The sequence below is a fragment of the Dendrobates tinctorius genome, unplaced genomic scaffold, assembly GCF_039654945.1.
Source record: "Dendrobates tinctorius isolate UK_male_01 unplaced genomic scaffold, ASM3965494v1 ptg000120l, whole genome shotgun sequence".
Lineage (NCBI taxonomy): Eukaryota > Metazoa > Chordata > Amphibia > Anura > Dendrobatidae > Dendrobates > Dendrobates tinctorius.
In genome coordinates this window covers 34,910,825-34,935,268 of record NW_027361788.1, presented here as the reverse complement: position 1 = coordinate 34,935,268, position 24,444 = coordinate 34,910,825, and the positions used below count along the sequence as shown (strand labels likewise).

Below are 24,444 nucleotides of genomic sequence, written 5' to 3'. Positions count from 1 at the left end.
AATTGTCTTGAATGTTTTCTACTTGGGAATAATCTATTCTCATTTTAGAATGATGGACTCCAAATGATTTGATAACGGGCTTATAACCCTTCCCAAATTGATGGCTGGTAGCAGTCACTTCACTAAGACCATTACAGATGTCCTTCCTCCTTGAGGTTGTTGCTAATATATTCACAACCAATACCTATCGTAGCAAATATCAAAGCTATTATATATAAAGCGATTTCAAGCTTCATGATAAAAACAATTATCTATTGAAAATTATATAAAAAAATATAATGAGCATAAAAAGACCAGGGAAAAAACCTCCAAAAAGGGAGAAAAAAAATAAGCGTAGACGAAACGGCGTTGGATGTAGGGAGAACACGGCACTGGCTGTTCCCATCTGGTGTTTCCAACTCAGGTATCAAAACATTTACTGTTACTCTTCATCACTTCTTATAAAGTACCTTAAGTGGTTATACAGCTCTAGCAAAAATTAAGAGCCCACTGTACAGTTTTAGAAAAATCAGCTTCTCTACATGTCTGACAGCCATTCCATTCCATTGTCAGTTGAATTCCAACCAGAGTACACCTCATTCTACTTAATGTTCTTCTGATTAGGTGATCACCTGAACCACATCTTATTTAACGAAGGAAAGTAAAAATCCCTGCTGTGGTGTTCACAATCCTCTTGCAATAGGACAAGCTGGATGGCAAAACAAGTGCTAGTAATATCCCAAAGGTAATAGGAATGAAAAAATAAATTTGAACCATGCCAAAGGAGTTAAAAAGAAAAGTCTTGAGTGGGAAAAGAAGGTATCAATTCTGGCTTTACTAGCAGAGGGATACAGTGAGCGTCATGTTACCTCCATCCTTAAAATTTCTAAGACGGCAGTCCATTACAACAAGGTCAAGCAGACATTGGGGACAACAAAGCTATAGACCGGTAGAGGGTGAAAATGACTCTCCACTGCCCGGGATGACCGTCACCTTATTCGAATGTCACTCAGCAACCGCAGGATGACATCAAGTGACATACAAAAGGAATGTCAAATGGCAGCTGGGGTGAAATGCACGGCAAGAACAGTTCGTAACAAGCTCCTAGAGGCAGGGCTCAAGTCATGTAAAGCTAGAAATAAGCCTTTCATCAATGAGAAGCAAACGAGAGCCAGACTGACGTTTGCCAAAAGTGGTCCCTGTGAGCGCTTTAATATCAGTTGTCCCCCAACTTTCCCAAAAAAATGATCTAATTGAGCATTTACTGGTGATTGCTGACCCTGGAGCACGAAACGCTGCAGGCACCTCACTTGTCTTCTCGGTACAGATATCAGGAAGCTGGTGACATGTTTGTTATAGTCACCGTTTTATGAGGAAATTTACTGTAATCACCGGATAATGGCTGGAATTAATAAACCGCTGTCACTTATCCCAGCGTAAAAGCCACAGAAGAGGATTACTGATGGGTAATGAGATCAAACACATCTCCATCTAATCACAGGGACAGAGACGTGCCACCATATATGAATTATTCTATGTCTCTAAGTATTGTACATATTAATGTCCCCTGAGTATCCCCTCCAGTAATAATGATCCCAGAATGCCCCCTCCAGTAGTAGTGCTCCCTCCAGTAACAATGATCCCAGAATGCCCACTCCAGTAGTAGTGCTCCCTCCAGTAATAATGATCCCTGAATGCCCCCTCCGGTAGTAGTGCTCCCTCCAGTAATAATGATCCCAGAATGCCCCTTCCGGTAGTAGTGCTCCCTCCAGTAATAATGATCCAGAGTGCCCCCTCCAATAGTGGGGCTGATCCCAGAATGCTCCCTCCAGTAATAATGATCCCAGAATGACCCCTCATTTGGTAGTAGTGCCCCCCCAAGTGATCCCTTTAGTAATAATGAACCCAAAGTGCCCCCTCTGGTAGTAGTGCCCCCTCAGTGATTCCCCCAGTAATAATGATCCCAGAGTGCCATCTCTGATAGTAGTGCCCCTTCAGTCCTTCCCCCAGTAATAATGATCCCAGAGTGCCCCCTCTGGTAGTAGTGCCCCCTCAGTGCTTCCCCCAGTAATAATGATCCCAGAGTGCCCTCTCTTCTAGTAGTGCTTCCCCCAGTAATAATGATCCCAGAGTGCCCCCTTTGGTAGTAGTGCCCCCTCAGTGCTTCCCCCAGTAATAATGATCCCAGAGTGCCCTCTCTGGTAGTAGTTCTTCCCCCAGTAATAATTATCCCAGAGTGCCCTCTCTGGTAGTAGTGCCCCCTCAGTTCTTCCCCCAGTAATAATGATCCCAGAGTGCCCTCTCTTCTAGTAGTGCTTCCCCCAGTAATAATGATCCCAGAGTGCCCCCTTTGGTAGTAGTGCCCCCTCAGTGCTTCCCCCAGTAATAATGATCCCAGAGTGCCCTCTCTGGTAGTAGTTCTTCCCCCAGTAATAATTATCCCAGAGTGCCCTCTCTGGTAGTAGTGCCCCCTCAGTTCTTCCCCCAGTAATAATGATCCCAGAGTGCCCTCTCTTCTAGTACTGCTTCCCCCAGTAATAATGATCCCAGAGTGCCCTCTCTGGTAGTAGTGCCCCCTCAGTTCTTCCCCCAGTAATAATGTTCCCAGAGTGCCCTCTCTGGTAGTAGTGCTTCCCCCAGTAATAATGATCCCAGAGTGCCCTCTCTGGTAGTAGTGCTTCCCCCAGTAATAATGTTCCCAGAGTGCCCTCTCTGGTAGTAGTGCTTCCCGCAGTAATAATGTTCTCAGAGTACCCTCTCTGGTAGTAGTGGTTCCCCCAGTAATAATGATCCCAGAGTGCCCTGTTATGATGAGTCACGGAAGGAGGAAAAAACAAAATACTAGCTAAGTCCAGAAAAACCAGAGAGGTTGGCAGCTATCGGATTGCAGACCCCTGAACCTATCCACAACAACTAGCAGTAGCCATGGGGGGTTTCGACGGTGCCCTAGACCCCTCGATCATAGCCGGAGAACTACATAGCCTAAAGACAGAAAGGGGAAAAACTAAACTGCCCCAGAGCAGACCCCAAAGCAATAGGCAGCCCCCAACATATAATGACGGTGAAGCAAGATGAAAACACTAACACAGATAGAAAGATAGGTTTAGCAAATGATGGGGTCCAAGCTAACTAAATAGGACAGGATAGGAAAGCCGCTGTCTGCCATCCGCAAAAACCCTATCCAAAATGTGCCAACCGACTGATAGGAAAAACAGGCCCTGAAGTCGCTAGGCTTCAAAAGGCTATATCAGCACTCAGGTATATTCTGAAGACAGAGCAAAAGATCAACAGATCAGAGACAAAAATGGAATTCAGCTCACCCCCGGCCGGGAATGGCAGAACTCCCAAAAAACAAGGCAAAACAAAAACAAAACTGAAGTGTACAAAGCAGAGAAGAAAAACTTAGCTTTGAGACGCAGGAATCAGACTGGTCTCCAAGAATCCAGCAGGATCACCAGCAAGGCAGAAGGGCGTCGGCTGCCTTATATCCAGTCCTCAATTCCAGCCACCCAGACATCATCTAGCTGCCCAGGTATTTGGTAATCAGCCTCACTACCTTCCTTCACCAGAGGAGGGAGTTCATCAGACCTCAACGGTGAAGGAAAAAATGAACTCACAACAGTACCTCCCCTTTGAGGAGGGGTCACCGAACCCTCATCCATGCCACCAGGGCGATCTGGGTGAGCCCGATGAAAGGCACGCACCAATCTTTTGGCATGAATATCAGAGGCAGAGACCCAGGAATTATCCTCCTGACCATAACCCTTCCACTTAACCAAATACTGGAGTCTCCGTCTAGCCATATGGGAATCCAGTATCTTCTCTACCTCATATTCCATGTTACCTTCAACCAATACAGGGTCAGGAGGTGCCACCACAGGAACTACTGGTTCAACAAACCTCTTCAACAAGGACTTATGAAACACATTATGAATTTTAAATGTGACAGGAAGAGCCAACCGAAAAGAGACCGGATTAATAATCTCCAAAATCTTGTAAGGTCCAATAAATCTAGGCTTAAACTTAGGAGAAGCCACCTTCATAGCGATATTTTTTGATGATAACCAAACCATATCACCCACCTTAAACTGGGGACCAACGGTCCTACGCCGGTTGGAAAACCGCTGGGCCTTTTCCTGGGAGAGAGACAACTTATCCACTACTTGGTCCCAGATCTGGTGCACTCTCTCCACCACAGTGTCAACACCTGGGCAGGCAGAAGGCTCCACCTGCCCTGAAGAAAATCGAGGGTGAAAACCAAAGTTACAAAAAAAAGGTGACATCAAAGTGGCAGAACTAGCTCTATTATTTAAAGCAAATTCGTCCAAGGGCAAAAATGAAACCCAATCATCCTGATCGGCAGAAATAAAACATCTCAAATACGACTCCAAAGTCTGGTTTGTTCTCTCCGTCTGCCCATTGGTCTGAGGGTGAAACGCAGAGGAGAAGGACAACTGAATTCCCAGCTTGGAACAGAAAGTCCTCCAAAATCTAGACACAAACTGAACTCCTCTGTCAGATACAATGTTCTCAGGAATCCCGTGCAAGCGAACCACCTGTTGCAAAAACAAGGGCACCAACTCAGAGGAAGATGGCAACTTAGGGAGTGGTACAAGATGGACCATCTAAGAGAATCTATCACAAATCACCCAAATAACAGTCATTCTCTGAGAGACAGGCATATCAGAGATAAAATCCATTGAAATATGGGTCCATGGCCTCCTGGGCACCGGCAAAGGCATCAACAAGCCACTAGAGCGAGAACAAGGTTTAGACCGGGAGCAAGTCCCACAGGACTGCACAAAATTCCTGACATCATGAGACAAGGCGAGCCACCAAAAAGACTGACTCACCAGATCTCTAGTACCAAAAATACCTGGATGACCAGCCAATGCAGAGCAATGAACTTCAGACATCACTCTCTTCCTCCACTGGTCAGGAACATTCAACTTTCCACTGGGACAACGCTCAGGTTTGTCCTCCTGAAACTCTTCCAGAGCACGTCTCAAATCGGGCGAGATGGCAGAAAGAACTACCCCCTCGCCTAAGATGGTAGCAGGCTTAGTCACAACAGGAGAATCAGCAAGGAAACTCCTAGAGAGGGCGTCTGCCTTGACATTCTTAGTGCCCGGAAGAAAAGAGACCACAAAATCAAAACGTGTGAAAAACAAGGCCCACCTAGCCTGTCTAGGATTCAAGCGCTTGGCCGACTCCAGGTAAATCAAATTCTTGTGGTCAGTAAGGACCACGACTTGGTGTTTGGCTCCCTCCAACCAATGTCTCCACTCCTCAAATGCCCATTTCATGGCCAACAGTTCCCGATTCCCCACATCATAGTTACGTTCGGATGGGGAGAACTTTCGGGAAAAGAAAACACAAGGATTCATTTTAGATGTCACAGGATCTTTTTGGGACAACACCGCTCCTGCACCAATCTCAGAAGCGTCCACCTCCACCTGAAACGGGAGTGAGACATCAGGTTGCCGCAAAACCGGAGCAGAAGTGAATCTTCGCTTCAGCTCCTGAAAGGAAGAAACAGCCTCCGGAGACCAATTCAGCACATCAGCACCCTTCCTAGTCAAATCAGTCAATGGCTTGGCAATACCAGAAAAATTAGCTATAAATTTCTGATAAAAATTAGCAAAACCCAAAAACTTCTGGAGGGCCTTCAAAGAGGTGGGCTGAATCCAATCATAAATGGCCTTTACCTTGGCCGGGTCCATTTCAATAGTTCACGGAGACAAAATAAATCCCAAAAATGAAATCCTCTGTACCCCAAAAAGGCATTTCGATCCCTTGACATACAGGGAATTCTCCCTCAAAATCCGGAACATAGACCGAACATGTTCCACATGAGAGTCCCAATTCTTGGAAAAGATCAAAATATCATCCAGAAAGATAATCAAAAATGTATCCACAAAGTCTCGTAATATATCGTTCATGAAGCACTGGAAGACAGAAGGGGCATTAGTGAGCCCAAAAGGCATCACCAGGTACTCAAAATGTCCCTCCGGAGTATTAAACGCCGTCTTCCATTCATCCCCATGCTTAATGCGAATAAGATTATACGCACCCCTGAGGTCAAGCTTGGTAAACCAGCAAACACCATTAACTCTGGCTAATAGATCAGAAATCAGGGGTAATGGATACTGATATTTAACAGTAATTTTGTTGAGGGCACGATAGTCAATACAAGGCCTTAATGAACCATCCTTTTTAGCCACGAAAAAAAACCCAGCACCTAAGGGTGAAGAGGATGGACTAATATGACCCTTCTCCAACGACTCCTTAATATAGGATCACATAGCCTCGTGCTCGGGTACAGATAAATTGAAAAGCCGACCCTTGGGGAATTTACACCCCGGGTTCAGCTCAATTGCACAGTCATAACTCCTATGAGGAGGCAAAGACGCAGACTCATTCTCACTAAATACATCATAAAAGTCAGCCAAATAGTCAGGAACATCATGCGACTGGGGAGAGGTGGAGAAAACAGGAGCATCACTAAGGGCACACCGACAACCCCAACTCACCACAGACAAAGATTTCCAATCCAGAACTGGATTATGGATTTGCAACCAGGGAAACCCCAGAACAATGGTATCATGCAAATTATGCAACACCAAAAATCTGCAATTTTCTTGAAGGTCTGGGGCGACCCGCATTACCACCTGGGTCCAAAACTGAGGTTTATTCTTTGCCAAAGGAGTAGCATCAATACCCCTCAAAGGGATAGGCGTCCGCAGAGGTGTCATAGGAAATCCACAACATTTAGCAAAATCCAAGTCTATCAGGTTCAGAGCTGCTCCCGAATCCACAAAAGCCTTGGCGGAAAATGTGGACAGGGAGCAGATCAGAGTAATTGCCAGAAGAAACTTAGGTTGAACACCACCCACAGAAAACGTGTGTGCACAATGTTTCTCTCGTTTAGGGCAGACAGAAATAATATGCGAGGCATCTCCACAAAAAAAACACAGCTTATTACGCCTTCTGAACTCCTGACATTGCGCCCTAGACAAAACTCTATCACATTGCATAGGTTCAGACATTTGTTCAACAGGTGGCAAGATCTCTCGTGTAGTTTTACGTAAACGCCGATCCACCTGAATGGCTAATGACATAGAATCGTCAAGACCAGAGGGAACAGGAAATCCCACCATAGTATCTTTTACAGTTTCTGACAAACCCTTCCGAAAGAGGGCTGCCAAGGCACCATCATTCCAGGTAGTAAGGACCGCTCACTTTTGGAATTTTTGACAGTACAACTCTGCCGAATCCCGACCCTGGCATAATGCCAACAGGGTCTTTTCAGCCTGATCAATAGCATTAGGTTCATTATACAACAACCCCAAGGCTTGAAAAAATGTGTTCACATTATTCAGAATAGGATCATCAGGTTTCAAAGAAAACGCCCAATCCTAGGGATCGACGCGCAGCAAAGAGATGACAATTTTAATCTGCTGCGCGGAGTTCCCCGACGAGTTAGGCTTCAAGGCAAAAAATAATTTACAATTATTCTTGAAATTCAAGAATTTAGACCGATCCCCAAAAAACACATCAGGAGTATGAATCTTTGCTTCAGCAGCATGTGAATGAGAAAGATAGGCGGAAATTCCCCGCACTTCAGCAGGGAGCTGCTCCACACGATCAGACAATTGCTTCATCTCCATTGAGAGAAAAATTCCCCCTATGGCCTCAGAGATATAGAGGAAAAAATATGCACAACAAAAAAAAAAAAATTCTGACACACTTTTTTTTTTTTTTTTTTTTACAATTCTCTCCTGCTACTGAGTACCCTAGGATCTGCGGTAAGGCTAGTGATTTTGTTATGATGAGTCACTGAAGGAGGAAAAAACAAAATACTAGCTAAGTCCAGAAAAACCAGAGAGGTTGGCAGCTATCGGATTGCAGACCCCTGAACCTATCCACAACAACTAGCAGTAGCTGTGGGGGGTTTCTACGGTGCCTTAGACCCCTCGATCACAGCCAGAGAACTACATAGCCTAAAGACAGAAAGGGGAAAAACTCAACTGCCCCAGAGCAGACCCCAAAGCAATAGGCAGCCCCCAACATATAATGACGGTGAAGCAAGATGAAAACACTAACACAGGCAGAAAGATAGGTTGAGCAAATGATGGGGCCCAAGCTAACTAAATAGGACAGGATAGGAAAGCCGCTGTCTGCCATCCGCAAAAACCCTATCCAAAATGTGCCAACCGACTGATAGGAAAAACAGGCCCTGAAGTCGCTAGGCTTCAAAAGGCAATATCAGCGCTCAGGTATATTCTGAAGACAGAGCAAAAGATCAACAGATCAGAGACAAAAATGGAATTCAGCTCACCCTCGGCCGGGGATGGCAGAACTCCCAAAAAACAAGGCAAAACAAAAACAAAACTGAAGAGTACAAAGCAGAGCAGAAAAACTTAGCTTTGAGACGCAGGAATCAGACTGGTCTCCAAGAATCCAGCAGGAAAATCACCAGCCAGGAAGAAGGGCGTCGGCAGCCTTATATCCAGTCCTCAATTCCAGCCACCCAGTCATCATCTAGCTGCCCAGGTGTTTGGTAATCAGCCTCACTGCCTTCCTTCACCAGAGGAGGGAGTTCATCAGACCTCAACCGTGAAGGGAAAAATGAACTGCCATGATTGTGCTGGGCTGCTGACATCCTGTGGGCTGTAGTCTACAGCAGGCTGTGGCCTATAATACATAGTATTAGGGCAGGCCGCCTGTGCTTTGCTGATGCTGGAAATCCCGGGCACTGTGCAAGAAGTCAGAAAGCGAAGCCCCAGATCTTTGGTACAAATGATGCCCTTGGTTAGCAGAATATCAAATGTTCTCTGTCCCTGTGAATGAATGCGATATCCAAGGACTTTTGTGCCATACAAACCAGCCTGGTGCTCATTATGGGAATCCTGGAGTGGTGACGCCACCGCTCAGATAGACCTCGTCCTACATCACATTTACCAGGGGTGTAGCAACATAATCATGGGACCCCTGTACATTTCAGGCTGCATTAGATTTTTACATCCTTTTTTCGAGTGAAATTAAAACTATACCAAGATCTGAGATAATGGGAGCAGAAAATGTCCCTGTTCCTACTAACAGATTATCTCTGTGCACAAAACAAGCTATTACAGTGAATGATGTGATCTCTGCTTGTAGCCGGAGGACAGCGGAGGAAGCTCGGCTCTGCCTGCATGTGTGCACAGAGGGGTATAAGCCGCTGTCCAACCCCTCTGGTGGCGGCTTAGCGCCACAGACAACAAAAGGATCGGGCATGTTGAAATCCAGCTGCCTGCTCCTTATCTCCACAAAATTTGGAGCTGGGAGGGTCCCATGCACTTTAGATGATCAGAGAGAGGTAGGTCTAGTCCAATATTGATCATCTGATCTGAGTGATCATAGCAATCACAAATAAACCCTATTTCGGCTTTTGTTGACACCTGCGCCATCATCTGAGCTTATTTTATAGCATAAACCGTGGTATAATATATGAACTATACGGTGTCCGAGCCCCTCACAGAGGGACAAATCGAGCGACTCCGGGTGATCTGACTCCTCGTCTATGGCCACTATGTACATGTGCGCCATACGGCACTTTTATATTTGCACAATCTGGTAGTACTATGGCTGTGTGCACACGGTGCAGATTTGGTTTGTTTTTTCCTTGCAGATTTTTTTCAGATAAACTTGAAGCAATCCTGATGCCAGCAAAAGGAATGAGAATCCTGGCGTGTCATGCACATTTTGCTTATTTTTGACTTGCCGATTTGGTCCAGAAAATAACCTGCGGCATGTGAAATCTCTCAAGTTTTTCAGCATTGGCTTCACTCAAATCAGTCAAAAACGCACCAAAAAACATGCGTTTCTGATGCATTTTTCCTGCTGAGAAAGATGCAGAAATTTTACTCAACATGTGCACAAACCTTATGTGAGAATTTTGCTATTCCAGAACAGAGACTGTTGCGATTATTGAAACATTTTATAACCTTATTATTATTACTATTATTTGTGGTTGTTATCATTATTATTAATATTTATGAATAATACAATTTTATTTGTTATTTTTTTATATTATTTATTACTATTTTGGTATTATTTTATGTATTACTATTTGTTTTATTTGTATTTTTTATTTATATTATTGTGAATTTTAGCTCATTTTCTTTTCTTTTAACGAATTAAATTGTTGTCACTGTTGTTATAATTATATATTATTTATTACTCCCTCAGTAAAAATCCTTTCCCATTTTTGTGGGTTTTTTTACTGTAGCTTTACTGAGGGAAATCCTCATCCTCCCATCTCCTCCCCTCCTCTTCTATCCCCTCTGTGGTCCGTGCTCAGGGCCAGCCTATAGCACAGGGATTTGGGAGACTCCAAGTCAAATATAAATACGCTGCATTCCGACCTTATGGGAATTTGTCATCTGCCCCTAAAATGTTCCTGCTGTCACTTCTCATTTCTTACACCCCAGGATACACGCAGCAGCAACACCCACACATAATAAGACGAGATATCCTGCAGCTACAATACTGTATATATAGAGATGAGAGCAAACGGGATTACATGGGAATACAGAAACTGGTTGTCTTCCAGTAACAGCGCCACTCTTGTCTATGGGCCGTGTGCAGTACTGCAGCAACATCAAGGGAAGGCAGATCCCCAGACAGAGAGTTTCTCTTGGACTGGCAAATGCCTCCTCGATGTGTGTGTATATATATATATATATATATATATATATTATATATATGTATGTATGTAGCCGGTCGGGGTGCATGGATTATTAGGCATAGGATATGTGATGTGTTATACAGCGGTCACTGACCTCTGACAGCAGCCCTTGAGCTAGCTCTTATCACTGTTGCTAAACCCTGTACAGTGCCTACAAGTAGTATTCAACCCCCTGCAGATTTAGCAGGTTTACACATTCGGAATTAACTTGGCATTGTGACATTTGGACTGTAGATCAGCCTGGAAGTGTGAAATGCACTGCAGCAAAAAAGAATGTTATTTCTTTGTTTAATTTTTTTTTAAATTGTGAAAAGTTTATTCAGAGGGTCATTTATTATTCAACCCCTCAAACCACCAGAATTCTGTTTGGTTCCCCTAAAGTATTAAGAAGTATTTCAGGCACAAAGAACAATGAGCTTCACATGTTTGGATTAATTATCTCTTTTTCCAGCCTTTTCTGACTATTTAAGACCCTCCCCAAACTTGTGAACAGCACTCATACATGGTCAACATGGGAAAGACAAAGGAGCATTCCAAGGCCATCAGAGACAAGATTGTGGAGGGTCACAAGGCTGGCAAGGGGTACAAAACCCTTTCCAAGGAGTTGGGCCTACCTGTCTCCACTGTTGGGAGCATCATCCGGAAGTGGAAGGCTTATGGAACTACTGTTAGCCTTCCACGGCCTGGACAGCCTTTGAAAGTTTCCTCCCGTGCCGAGGCCAGGCTTGTCCGAAAAGTCAAGGCTAACCCAAGGACAACAAGGAAGGAGCTCCGGGAAGATCTCATGGCAGTGGGGACATTGGTTTCAGTCAATACCATAAGTAACGTACTCCACCGCAATGGTCTCCGTTCCAGATGAGCCCGTAAGGTACCTTTACTTTCAAAGCGTCATGTCAAGGCTCGTCTACAGTTTGCTCATGATCACTTGGAGGACTCTGAGACAGACTGGTTCAAGGTTCTCTGGTCTGATGAGACCAAGATCGAGATCTTTGGTGCCAACCACACACGTGACGTTTGGAGACTGGATGGCACTGCATACGACCCCAAGAATACCATCCCTACAGTCAAGCATGGTGGTGGCAGCATCATGCTGTGGGGCTGTTTCTCAGCCAAGGGGCCTTGCCATCTGGTCCGCATCCATGGGAAGATGGATAGCACGGACTACCTGGAGATTTTGGCCAAGAACCTCCGCTCCTCCATCAAGGATCTTAAGATGGGCCGTCATTTCATCTTCCAACAAGACAACGACCCAAAGCACACAGCCAAGAAAACCAAGGCCTGGTTCAAGAGGCAAAAAATCAAGGTGTTGGAGTGGCCTAGTCAGTCTCCTGACCTTAACCCAATTGAAAACTTGTGGAAGGAGCTCAAGATTAAAGTCCACATGAGACACCCAAAGAACCTAGATAACTTGGAGAAGATCTGCATGGAGGAGTGGGCCAAGATAACTCCAGAGACCTGTGCCGGCCTGATCAGGTCTTATAAAAGACGATTATTAGCTGTAATTGCAAACAAGGGTTATTCCACAAAATATTAAACCTAGGGGTTGAATAATAATTGACCCACACTTTTATGTTTAAAATTTATTAAAATTTAACTGAGCAACATAACTTTTTGGTTTGTAAGATTTATGCATCTGTTAATAAATCCTGCTCTTGTGTGAAGTTTGAAGGCTCTAACTTATTTGCATCTTATCAAACCTGCTAAATCTGCAGGGGGTTGAATACTACTTGTAGGCACTGTAAATGCAGCTGTTTATCACGGACAGAGGCATTTAGGTCACACTATCCAAGTGGCTCATCTATTTGGGAGCCCATCGGCCTCCTTGTGTAAGGGGTGTGGAATTAAATTTCAACTTTCTTCCCCTGAAGACGCCAGTTGTGATATGTGCATAGTGTTTTGTTCGTTTTTTATATGATAAGTGTGATATGTTCTGACATGATGTATTATTACATAGAGTGTGTTAAGTATTGAAGGGTAATAAGCATATGTCTTGCTAAATTTTCTCCCAAATTAGGTTATTTACCTTAACTTACGTAGCGCTCACTGGCATCCCAACCAGGCAAAGATTATTGACAATCTTTTATTTTAGCAAGCAATCATTTTGTTTTACATAGCACATGAATAGTCTCAAGATTTAAGAAAAATGACAGTTATGACATGAAAGATTTCAGCATCAATAATAATTACCGAGTTATTGTAGCATCACCCTTCGCATCGGGGGACCTCGATCAGCGGGAAGGGGTTTTACTCGGTCAGCATCACAGTCTAAGTGCGTCCACTTGAATCGTCTGGAAAGTCCCTACCCGCTGAGGAGGTCAGCACTTTTTATAATATTAATTGGAATGATCACGCACTGACATGCGCAGTGAATCAGGTTTCACCTTGATCACGCGCTGTCATGCACAGTAACTTGTTTTTTTTCACATTCCTCCTTTATCTCAGTTGGTTTGGTTCTCACATTCCTCCCTTTCGACTCCCACAACAATGCCTGAGCAGGTGGTTGTTTTTCACATTCCTGAGTGTGTGCTCTCCTCATGGCAGAAAAAGTTCAGATTCTGGTCACAATACATAGTATCCAAATGGATGTTTCAATGTACTGCAATCACTATCTTATTGACTGGATGCCTATCTATACCAGTCTCTCACTCATGCATATCCCATTTGTATCACAATCGGTCCTTGATTGCAGTCTTTTAGGCTGAGTGCAGACGGAGTTTTGAGCCCTGCGGATTTTTCCGTGCAGAATGGAAGAAAACCGCAGGTCAAATGACCTGCATTTTTCCTGCGGATTTCTTCCATTTTTCACGCGGTTTTCATGCGTTTTTTGTGCGGCTTTCCATCGCGGTTTTCCCCCTGCGGATTTGGAGACAGGGGAGATAGAAAACCGCACAAAAGAAGTAACATGCTGCGGATTTTGTACCGCAGGAAAACCGCGCGGAAAAATCCGCAGCGTCTGCACAGCGTTTTTTTTTTTCCATTCATTTTAAAGGTACTGTACATCACAATGCGGATATGCAACGTTTCTGCGCGGTAAAATCCGCTGCAGAAACGCATATCTGCATCGTGTGCACACAGCCTTAAACACCATCTTTATAGGACACCATGAGCACTTGTGGTTTCTTGCAACACATTTTGTAAGCTATATAGCAATTCCATATGGATAATAGAATCACTACAATAGCCATCACCAACACGGGATGAATCAGCCAATTCAATAATTTAGTAGCTGAGGGCGAATACCCTAGAAAAATATCATACCAATGATGAGAGGTGGCATCTGTTATGACAGAGCTCATTCTTAACAATTTTCCCCGCTACTATAGTTGTACTTATAATATATTGCTGTAAACTTTTATTAAGCATTGCTAAATAATGCTTGATTACTGATCATATCCAAAGTAACATCACATGATAAATCATGTATTCTATTTTTTGTATCTATATATGGACCATTAAATCGAGGCATTCAATAATACAAATTTTCTGATACCTCCAATATCAATGGGGCCACTACATATCTACACATTACATCTGATTTGGTAACATTACATACATAAATTACTCCAGTACAATATATATCATTGCAAACCATTTTGGAGGATTGTATTGATCACGGTCCTCCACGCTTGTTCATTAAATTAAATTTGTTAGTAACATTCTGTAAATTCAGCATAATAGTGTCTATCCCAATCTGCATGCTAACTGGCTGCCATATTGTAGGCATCCGCTTATCTTGCAAAGTCAAAACATCTTCAACATCATTTATTTCAACCTTTCCAGTATTCTTGTGCACCGCATATATAGATCGGTATCTCCTTTGATTTCAGGGCTCCAGCCCAGAAAGTTCCATCAAATGCAATATTTAGAAAGTAACACCTTTGATTTGCTTCACAAATAAAATTATCTTGATTCCTGGATTTGGTCGAATTGACCCATCCCCATCCCATCATTCCTTTTCTGGTATTCGTCACCTTTTTCCCCGACGTCTGAGTGTCACTTTAAGGAACTGCCAAATTCACGATACCAAGGATTCCAAGGGTTGTCAACAGTTTTTGATTCTAAAATAAAACTAAAACAGCATTATTCCCGCAAATCACACTTCCACTCCTGGTCTCATAATTAACAGGGTATGGTCTTTGCCTATTGCTATCACTTCAGCCTCTGAAGGCGGTCCTTGGGTATTTTGAACCCAGATTTTGGCTCCCACATTAGTGATGTTAGAAGAGCCAAAACCTTTTGAGCCTCTGATCGTTAATTCTGAAGGGGCTGTTCCCTCTTGCACATCTGACAAATTTATTGGAATCAAAAGCATTTGCGCAATACGCTGTCCTTTCTCCAAAATTAGAGGCTCATTCCCCAAATTTATCATTCTTTGATTTCTCCTTGATAATCTGCATCTATGACTCCTCCCACCACCATGGCCCACTTTAATGCCAAACTAGACCTAGTGGCTATCTGTCCATAGTGGTCCTTTGGAATCTGACACCCCAATCCTGTAGCTATTGGTTTTACTTTCCCCTGTGGGATCACAACAGTTTCCAATGCACTCAAATCCAAACCTGCTGAATGTGGAGTCGCTCGTTCCGGTATTCGTGCTTCTTGATCAGTTTTCCACCATATGACGGACCTTATCAGGTGTGCCTCATGTATGGTGAGATTGGGTGTAAGCATCCTCATGAGAGGAGTCATAGAGTCTGTGATAGGCCTGTTGTTAATTATCTGCAAAGCCTCACTCAAATTGTCTCTCCATTGTCCATACTGTGTATCAGATTGATTAAGTTTTCTCAATGTGGATTTTAATAATCCATTCATTCTTTCCACCAAACCTGCTGCTTGTGGATAGTAAGGTATATGATATACCCATTGTATATTGTTGTCCTGAGCATATTTTTTAATGGCATCTCCAGTGAAATGAGATCCATTATCAGTTTGAATTTGTAAGGGGACCCCATAATACTGTGTTATTATCTCTAAGGTCCGCTCTGTGCTCCATTGGGTGGCTGCTTTACACGGAAAGCCCACCATCAGTCCTGAATATGTATCTACCGCAGTACAGACATACTTACACCCCCTACTCTCTGACAAAGGGCCGATGAAATCCATTTGCCATATCTGAGCAGGTAACTGGCCTCTGCCTATGTGTCCCATTACGGTGTGTGGTACCTCTCATTTTTGTGAATGTTGACATATTGGGCAATGTTGTATAGTTTGTTTTATTATGTCAAGTGTCAGAGGCACACCTCTCTCCTGGGCCCACCTGTAAGTGGCTTTTTCTCCAAGATGTCCGCTTTTCTGATGAGCCCAAACGGCTGTACCTTGCAGCCATGCTTCTTTTTCTCCAGCATCAATCTCAGTGGTATTTTGTCGAATAGCAGCTGCTTTATCTGCTTCAGAGTTAAACAAACGTTCAAGTGAGTCAATTGGCATATGAGCATCAACATGAAAGACAGTGGTAGGTGTCTCTTGCACCATTTCCTCCAAATATGGCCACACTTCCCTACCCCAAATTTCTTTACCATGAATCATCCAATTATGCTTTTTTTATCCCATGATCCAAGTAGCTAATCCATTAGCCACTGACCATGAATCAGTGTACAGATAACATTCTGAAACTTGTTCATGTTTCAAAGCCAAAAACAACAAAAAAAAAAACCCATATAATTCAGCATATTGACTGCTTTTCCATTTTCTTTTCCAGTATTCCAGGAACTTTTACTGCAGTTTTTTTTTTTCCAGCTACATTCTGATAATGTTCTCACTTGTCTTTTTACAACCAGGTGTTACATTCTAACACCACTTTCTGCCCTCCTACTTCTGTTATCTTTTGTTTTAACTGAGAGCATTTCCTCTGCATTTGTTGATTCCGCTCATGCATCGCGCGATATGCACTGAGCAGAATCCAAGTTCGTCGCCCTAAAGACACAACATCACCCGCCTTGGCGGGGACACCCCTGAGTACATTAACAACATCATGGGTTAACTGCATCACCTGCCTTTGCAGGGAAAACCTCGAGTAACTTAACAATATCGAGGGGTTATCTGCATCACCTGCCTTTGCAGTGATCCCCATGAGTAAACCAACAACATCATGGGTTAACTGCATCACCTGCCTTTGCAGGGACACCCTCGAGTAACTTAACAATATCGAGGGGTTATCTGCATCACCTGCCTTTGCAGTGATCCCCATGAGTAAACCAACAACATCATGGGTTAACTGCATCACCTGCCTTTGCAGGGAAAACCTCGAGTAACTAAACAACATCGAGGGGTTATCTGCATCACCTGCCTTTGCAGGGATCCCCATGAGTACACCAACAACATCATGGGGCTCTGAGCCCTTGAGCTTATTATCCTATGCCTCTGCAAGTCCACTACTCCCCAATTCATGCGCTATTATATCATACAGAGCTTCGGTCCAGCCAGGAACCTCCGGTTTTTCCTCAACTTTTCTTTATTACTTCGCCTGAACATTGTAACAAAAATTTGGCAAAATGCCAAATGCTGATTTTTTGCACAAAGAAACCTTATTTTGACAAAAATAGAATTTCAAAATTATATTCAGGCAAAAAGTTATTTAGGATTTTCCAAAATTGGCTTTCTGCCAAATAGACGCAACCTATCACAACTTTACAATTATCACTTCTCTAGACTATAGAACATACCAAAAACCTTCCTAGTTACAACTACAAAAATCTTTTTACTCAAAAGCCTGAAATTTGAAAAATCCTGCCGTCTACGCCAATTTATGTCTTGCTAAATTTTCTCCCAAATTAGGTTATTTGCCTTAACTTACGTAGCGCTCACTGGCATCCCAACCAGGCAAAGATTATTGACAATCTTTTATTTTAGCAAGCAATCATTTTGTTTTACATAGCACATGAATAGTCTCAAGATTTAAGAAAAATGACAGTTATGACATGAAAGATTTCAGCATCAATAATAATTACCGAGTTATTGTAGCATCACCCTTCGCATCGGGGGACCTCGATCAGCGGGAAGGGGTTTTTCTCGGTCAGCATCACAGACTAAGTGCGTCCACTTGAATCGTCTGGAAAGTCCCCACCCGCTGAGGAGGTCAGCACTTTTTATAATATTAATTGGAATGATCACGCACTGGCATGTGCAGTGAATCAGGTTTCACCTTGATCACGCGCTGTCATGCACAGTAACTTGTTTTTTTTCCACATTCCTCCTTTATCTCAGTTGGTTTGGTTCTCACATTCCTCCCTTTCGACTCCCACAACAATGCCTGGGCAGGTGGTTGTTTTTTTCACATTCCTGAGTGTGTGCTCTCCTCATGGCAGAAAAAGTTCAGATTCTGGTCACAATCCATAGTATCCAAATGGATGTTTCAATGTACTGCAATCACTACCTTATTGACTGGATGCCTATCTATACCAGTCTCTCACTCATGCATATCCCATTTGTATCACAGCATAATGTAAAATAATGTAGGATGTGATAGTGAAAGGTATGACTATTGTTGGCATAGTGTGTAGTGTAAGGAAGTTCTGCCCAGCAACAGACAGCAGGGTCAGAAGTAGTTAAGTGTTGGGACTAGCCTACGGGGGAGGGCTTAGTAATAGGGAAAGGACTATACTTCCTGGATAGAGAGAGTTTGGAGAGTAACAAGTGTGCAGTGCTGCCAAGGGGTGAGTCACAGCTAAAAGAGACTGGAGTGAGGAATAGCGAGAGCCTAAAGAGAGTTACTGACCAGACAGAGACTTTCTAGAAGGCGTTATCGGATAAAATGCTGAATCACGAGAAACCCGAGAGTTGGCTGACTCGCCCCCAGAGGCCGTGGGGTACTCAGTGCCGGGCCCGTTGATATCAATGGGAGATGTCACAGTGGCAGTGACCCGGTCCGTGGCCTCAGTCAGTCAATGTAAAAGGGGTAGAATGATGGGGATAAAGTTGTTGAGATGATTTGTGACGCCACCTGTGCTTTCTGGTCAGTTTGACCAGTGCTGCAGGGTTGCGTCTCTGGGACAGATGGTGTGGTGCAGCAATGATGATGAAGCTCCCCACAGGTGGAGATGTAGTCCCAGGGCAGTAGTAGTGTTGAGGAAGAGGGAGCAGTTTAGGCACAGAGATGTAGCAGTGCTAGACGAGTGGCGCAGGAATAAGCGGAGGACACAGTGGGATGTAGTTCCAAGGCTTTACTCACAGTCTGGTGAACACAGATGCCCACTTCGGTGTCCTCCAGGCCAGGGGCTCAGCCAACTCCCAGGCAAGATAGAGTACACTTTTCCATCACTCCTCCAACATGTGCCTTTCCTGAACGTCTCCTCACTAGCGCCTAACCTGAAGTACTTGTAGTTGTGAATTAAACTCAAGTTCCTCCTTCTAGATGTTACTTGGAACTCCACTCGTACGGCAGACAGCTGTAGCCCGCTTCGGAAACTTCCTACTATCAGGTCCCGGCTCACATACGTTGCTATTGTGCCCCCGAGTCTTAGGTGGGAATAAAGTGGTGACAACTTCTATTCCTCCGGTTTCTGTTGCAGGACCATTAGCATCCAAACAACTTCGGATACCGGACTCCGACCCATGTGCTTTAACTTAAGGAAGGGCTCTGCTCTCACCCTTGTCCTCAGTTCTCTTCACCCCACGTTCCATAATAATCTATCTCTCTTCTGAAGAATTAGGCTTTCTCTTGCTCTTTCCCGTGCCAACAGCTCCAGTCACAGGAGTCTGCTGCAGCACTTGCTTTCACTCCATCCCTCTCAGGGGATCATCTCTCACTCACTCTTTCCTAATCTTCTTCAGCTCTCTTGTGCAGTCTAAGCTTCACCCGCTTCCCCAGCACCCTTCGTGAACCAAAGCAGCTGACTTACCGGGTGCTCCGCTATTCTAAAGTGTCTGTGCTGGGTGCAGGTGTTGGAGTGTGGTCAGGTGTCTCCACATTACCTGGATAGTGGGGTACCACACCTCAGGAGGAGGGGCAGTACCTCTGTGGCGATTGAACCCTCAGGGGTGCCACATTGGCTAGGGCTGAAGCTGGCAGACCTAAAGAGAACTAAGAGCTTGTGACTGGTGGGGGCCCTGAGCAGTAAATCCAGGGTGTCTATAGTGATAGGAGGCAAAGCCACCGAGCGAGTAGAGAGAAACTTGCTGATCAGGACTGGGCCTAGAATTTGGGTTGTGGTGAAACGGATAAGCTGCAGATCCCTGGAGTATCCTATAGAGGAAGGATACAGTGCAGGACACGTGCTTAAGACCATACCCGCTGCTGTCCCTTGCACAAATCCTTATCAAGTTCAGTAAAGTCCTCATGAAGTCTCCTTTATTAATCTGTGGCATTCATGGCTCTGGCCAGCCAAAACCATCGGCTAAAGCCGGCCTGCACGGGCACAAGACCCACACAACACTAACGCCAATACCCAGCCAGGACTCGCTCTTTCATGTAGAACCCCAGAGCGTGACAAGAGATGATGAACGCTGATCACTACCGTGCTGAGTTACACTTACAACATGATCGTGGGGTGTCGGAGGGATGCAATTGGCAGATGGGGACTTTCTGAAGGCAGCTGCCTTCTTGAAGAGGCTACATACGGAAAAGTCTTATCTATGAAAATATCAAATTAATTAACTGATGGTAAAATTAAAGTAAAAAAAAAAATAAAAATCCAAAATTGTAGATTTTGGCTGCTGTAATTTTTCCCAAAAGTGTACTCATTAGAGATCAAAATATATGTGCCTGGTAGCACCGCTAGAGGGAGTACATTCTGCCATCAAATTCAGTATAGAAGCTCCTGCGCTCCATCTGGTGGAGGCTGTAGGTAGTCAGTTTTATAATTCATGTCCACATGGTGGATTTTGGACTTGGTTAGACTGGTGACATAAATGGCGGATATCTATAAGAACATTCAGTGCTTCTGTACTGTACATACATAGATGTAATCCCTGATAATTGTGCCTTTGGGTGGCATCTGTTCCTCACATAAGTTGGGCACCAGAGCAAGAGAAAACCCATGCTGCGTCGGTGCAGGGGGTTTTCCAGGTGACATTTGCTGTGTGTATATATAATTATAAGGGTTTCCAGGCACAGATAATAATCTCCGTCATCTGCTCTGACAGTAATGAATGATGAGCAGCCGGGAATCTCAGGACGCTGCGCTGGCAGGGACACGCTCATGATCGCTCCCAACAGGGGACTCCACCGAGCTTCCCTACACGTGTATGGCAGATGTACCTTCCCAATATCTGGCATGTCCAGGGCCGTCCGTAATGTCAGGACATGGTATAAAGTCATAGAAAAGCATAAATCCCCTATACAGTAGTGAGCAGTGGTGGGCTATGGCAATGGATGACTGCAGCGTAGTCCCAGACATTAGTAAGATGACTGCCGGGCCACTGGAACGCTTTGGGACAATGCTGCAATACCAGGCACTGCCGCTATTTGCGGCAGGCTGAATGGATATTCTGCCTGTGGCCGGACTGTGGAGCCCTGGGCAAAGGGATGGATTGCAGGCGCCCCTCCCCCCTCCTTCCTTTGTGGCTAATATGGTGCTGATGGGCAGCATAGGGTTAAGGCGGTGGGCCCCCTCCCCTGGCTGAGTCAAGGGCGAATGGGAAGGAATTTCCGGCCAGGGGAGGGGTACATAAGGAGAAGCCCATGTGACATCCGGCCTCTCCTCAAGCGCTGGGACCCGAGGCGGTTGTCACTGCACGCTGCCTGCTGGCGAGAGATGGCTGACCCGCATCAGAGGCTGTGAGAGACAGGTTCAGGAGGGAAGGAGTCTCATGGCTCGCTGCGCTGCTGTGCGAGCAGGAGCTTGTCTACCCTCCTGCACCAGACGCTGTTACCGGTGGCCGGCGGCCCGCAAGGCGTACCCTCCCACCGGAGCGTTATAGTCCCGCCCCACGACGTCACAGCGCATGCGCACTGGGAGTGCGCGCCTGCCTCTGACTGTCACGCCCCCCCCCACCATCTTGAAGCACATGCAGCGGCCGGTAGTGTGTTTAGAAGTGAGGAGACCGCGCCGCTGCATATTACCCAGCCACTTAACCCCTTTGAGCACCTTCTGCAGCAAGTAATGGGGGTTAAGCAGACTAGCAGCTCCTCTAATACAGAGGAGGCTTCTAACACTGACCAATCCACTGCTGTTAACCCTTTCATGGCAGCTCCTGTGCTAGGGGCTGCAGTGGAAGAGCCACAGGACCCTTTGATGTCACCTTCAGGGGTGGGCCTCCCCGGGCTAAATATGGCAGGAGGAACAGGCGAGGCACTGACACTGCCTGCGCCTACCGTCACTGTGGTCCCCACTGTGACAAATGCTAACGCACTTAGTTGCAGGGGCCCCGACCCTCAGTCGCCATAGGAGGGGTCGTGGAAGCCGCACTAGAGTTTCATCCTCTGCGTCCTGTTCGTCAGACACATCGGATCGGCATGGCGGGATAAGTCGCGCAAGATGTCATCGCCACTCGGTAAGGCGTTCCCGTTCCTCCAGGCGAAGCGGCCGCTCCCGGTCTTCTCGTTGGAGGTCGCCGTGCTACTCAGATGAGACATCTGGGGAATCGCGCCGTCACCGCCGCAGCCCGAGATGTTCCAGAGAACACCGTCCTAGGATTGAAGATTTAACGTCCTCCCAGCCCGCCACTGTCCCTCCGACTGCAGCGAGCGGTGAGTACCCATATGCCGGGACATGGGGGGACGCGGCGGCGGCAGCACCAGCGCTTAGGGCCTTGTTGAGCCAGCTCCCCCTGCAAGGGGCAGGGTAGGAGGATTCTAGTGAATCCTGTGCTATTAAATGCTCCCGCACAAAGACGCCTATTTCTGCAGCCTTTCTCCACTGGGGGCGCACTTGGATGCGGAAACGAAGGAAAAGATATGGTCTAATGATTGCGTGGACATCTGGGCCCTTGTGTCCACGGATCAGAGTACCGTGGATAAGGAGCGCCGGGTACAAGATAGAGTTTTTGATCTAAAACCAAGAGTTGCAAAGACAATCAATAATTGGCTGCAAGCAATCTTCATGTTCGGCTCGGTTATGGGCGAGAAGCATCCGGAAAGGTGTTCGGAGCTTTTTGCCTATATCGACTCCATTTACAACTCGTATAAAACACACGGAGGATCGGCGTGGTGGAGGTACGACGAGGATTTTAGACGCCGGTTAGTCTTGCAGCCAACCTTAGGTTGGGGCGTGAAGGCCACGGACGCTTGACTCTGCCTAATGATGGCGCAGAAACCAGCGTCGTCCTTTCTGCCAGCGGCCTCAGCCTTCGCAACCGGTGCGGGGGCTGTGGCCGTGTGCAGACCTGGAACATGCTGGCTGTTCAACGAGGGCCACTGTAGATTTTTCGGCTTGTGTAAATACAAGCACGAATGCTCCAGCTGTGGAGGAGCCCACGCAGCCGCTAAGTGTACCCGCCCCCTCGGAAAATTACCAGCCAAACCCGCCCCCGCAGACGCTAAAGACACCGGTGAGCGTAGCTGTGATGGGGCCATGGCTCGATCGGTACCCAAATAAGGAAGCGGCGGCCTTGTTGCGTTTCGGGTTTTCATTCGGTTTCTTTATCCCTTTTAATTTTTGCAGCCGTCCGTCGTTTGCACTGAACCTAAAATCGGCCAGAGATTTTCTGGAAGTTTTGTCGGAAAAGGTACAAAAAGAGGTGAACGCCGGCAGAATGGCCGACCCCTTTTCTTCCCCACCTTTTCACAATCTCAGAATTTCCCCTTTGGGCCTACAGTAGTTCCAAAAAAAGAAGAGGGAAAGTTTCACCTGATTCAGCACCTCTTTTATCCAAAAGGGGAATCTGTTAACGACGGGATTCCTGAAGAAGATGCATCCGTGTCATACGTTTCGTTTGACAGGGCTGTGTCTTTAGTAAGGAAAGCTGGAAAGGGGGCCTTACTGGCAAAGACCGATATCGAGTCCGCATTCCGGCTTTTGCCGGTACACCCCGATTGCCACCACCTTTTAGGCTGTTTTGCAAATGGAAGCTACTTTTATGATTTGTGCCTTCCTATGGGATGTTCGATTTCGTGTTATTATTTTGAACAATTTGGTTTCTTTTTGGAGTGGGTCGTTCGGTGCGCTTCGGGTTTTTCGTCGGTCACGCATTACTTAGACGACTTCCTGTTCGTCGGTCCAGCTAATTCTGACGTATGCCACTGGCTTCTCGATAAGTTTTTTTTTCTAATGCGAGATTTTGGAGTTCCGTTGTCAAAGGAAAAAACGTGTTCACCGGTTACGAGGCTCCCTTTTTTGGGCATCGAGATCAATTCCGAAGAAATGGTTTTTCGACTCCTGTACGACAAGGTCCAGAAACTCAGAGACCTGTTAGAAGGATTGTGCTCGGTGTGGAAGGTCACGCTAAAACAAATGCAAGTGTTGTTAGGTCTCCTTGTTTTTGCGTCCAAGGTCATGCCCATGGGTAGAATTTTTTCCAGGTGTTTATCGTTGGCGACGAGAGGTGTTAAGTTGCCTCATCATCGAATTCGCATTAAGCTGAGTATGAGAGATGACCTGTTGATCTGGAAGGAATTTTTAACATCATACAATGGTCACACGTGTTTTCAGGCCCCGGAAATTACCAATGACGATATCTCCCTTTTTGCCGACGCAGCGGGATCTTCCGGCTTCGGCGTAATTTTCGGCACGGAATGGTGCGCGGAGGCGTGGCCTGATTCTTGGATATCCCGGGGATGGGTGCGAAACTTGACCCTCCTGGAACTTTTTCCCATCGTCTGTGCAGTCGACATATGGGGCGACTCCATGCGTAACCGC

General features: G+C 45.6%; 1 protein-coding gene and 1 long non-coding RNA gene across 7 annotated transcripts in view; one reads left to right on the top strand and one right to left on the bottom strand.

Moving 5' to 3' along the window:
• Positions 1–24,444, top strand: part of KCNT1 (potassium sodium-activated channel subfamily T member 1) — a 275,208-nt gene that overhangs the window by 85,153 nt on the left and 165,611 nt on the right. The gene's annotated exons all lie outside the window — the stretch shown is intronic.
• Positions 14,049–17,815, bottom strand: LOC141046619 (uncharacterized). Its single transcript, XR_012219622.1, has 3 exons — positions 17,659–17,815; positions 15,969–16,098; positions 14,049–14,769 (listed from the first exon to the last, which is right to left on the bottom strand). It is a non-coding gene; the product is annotated as an uncharacterized lncRNA (long non-coding RNA).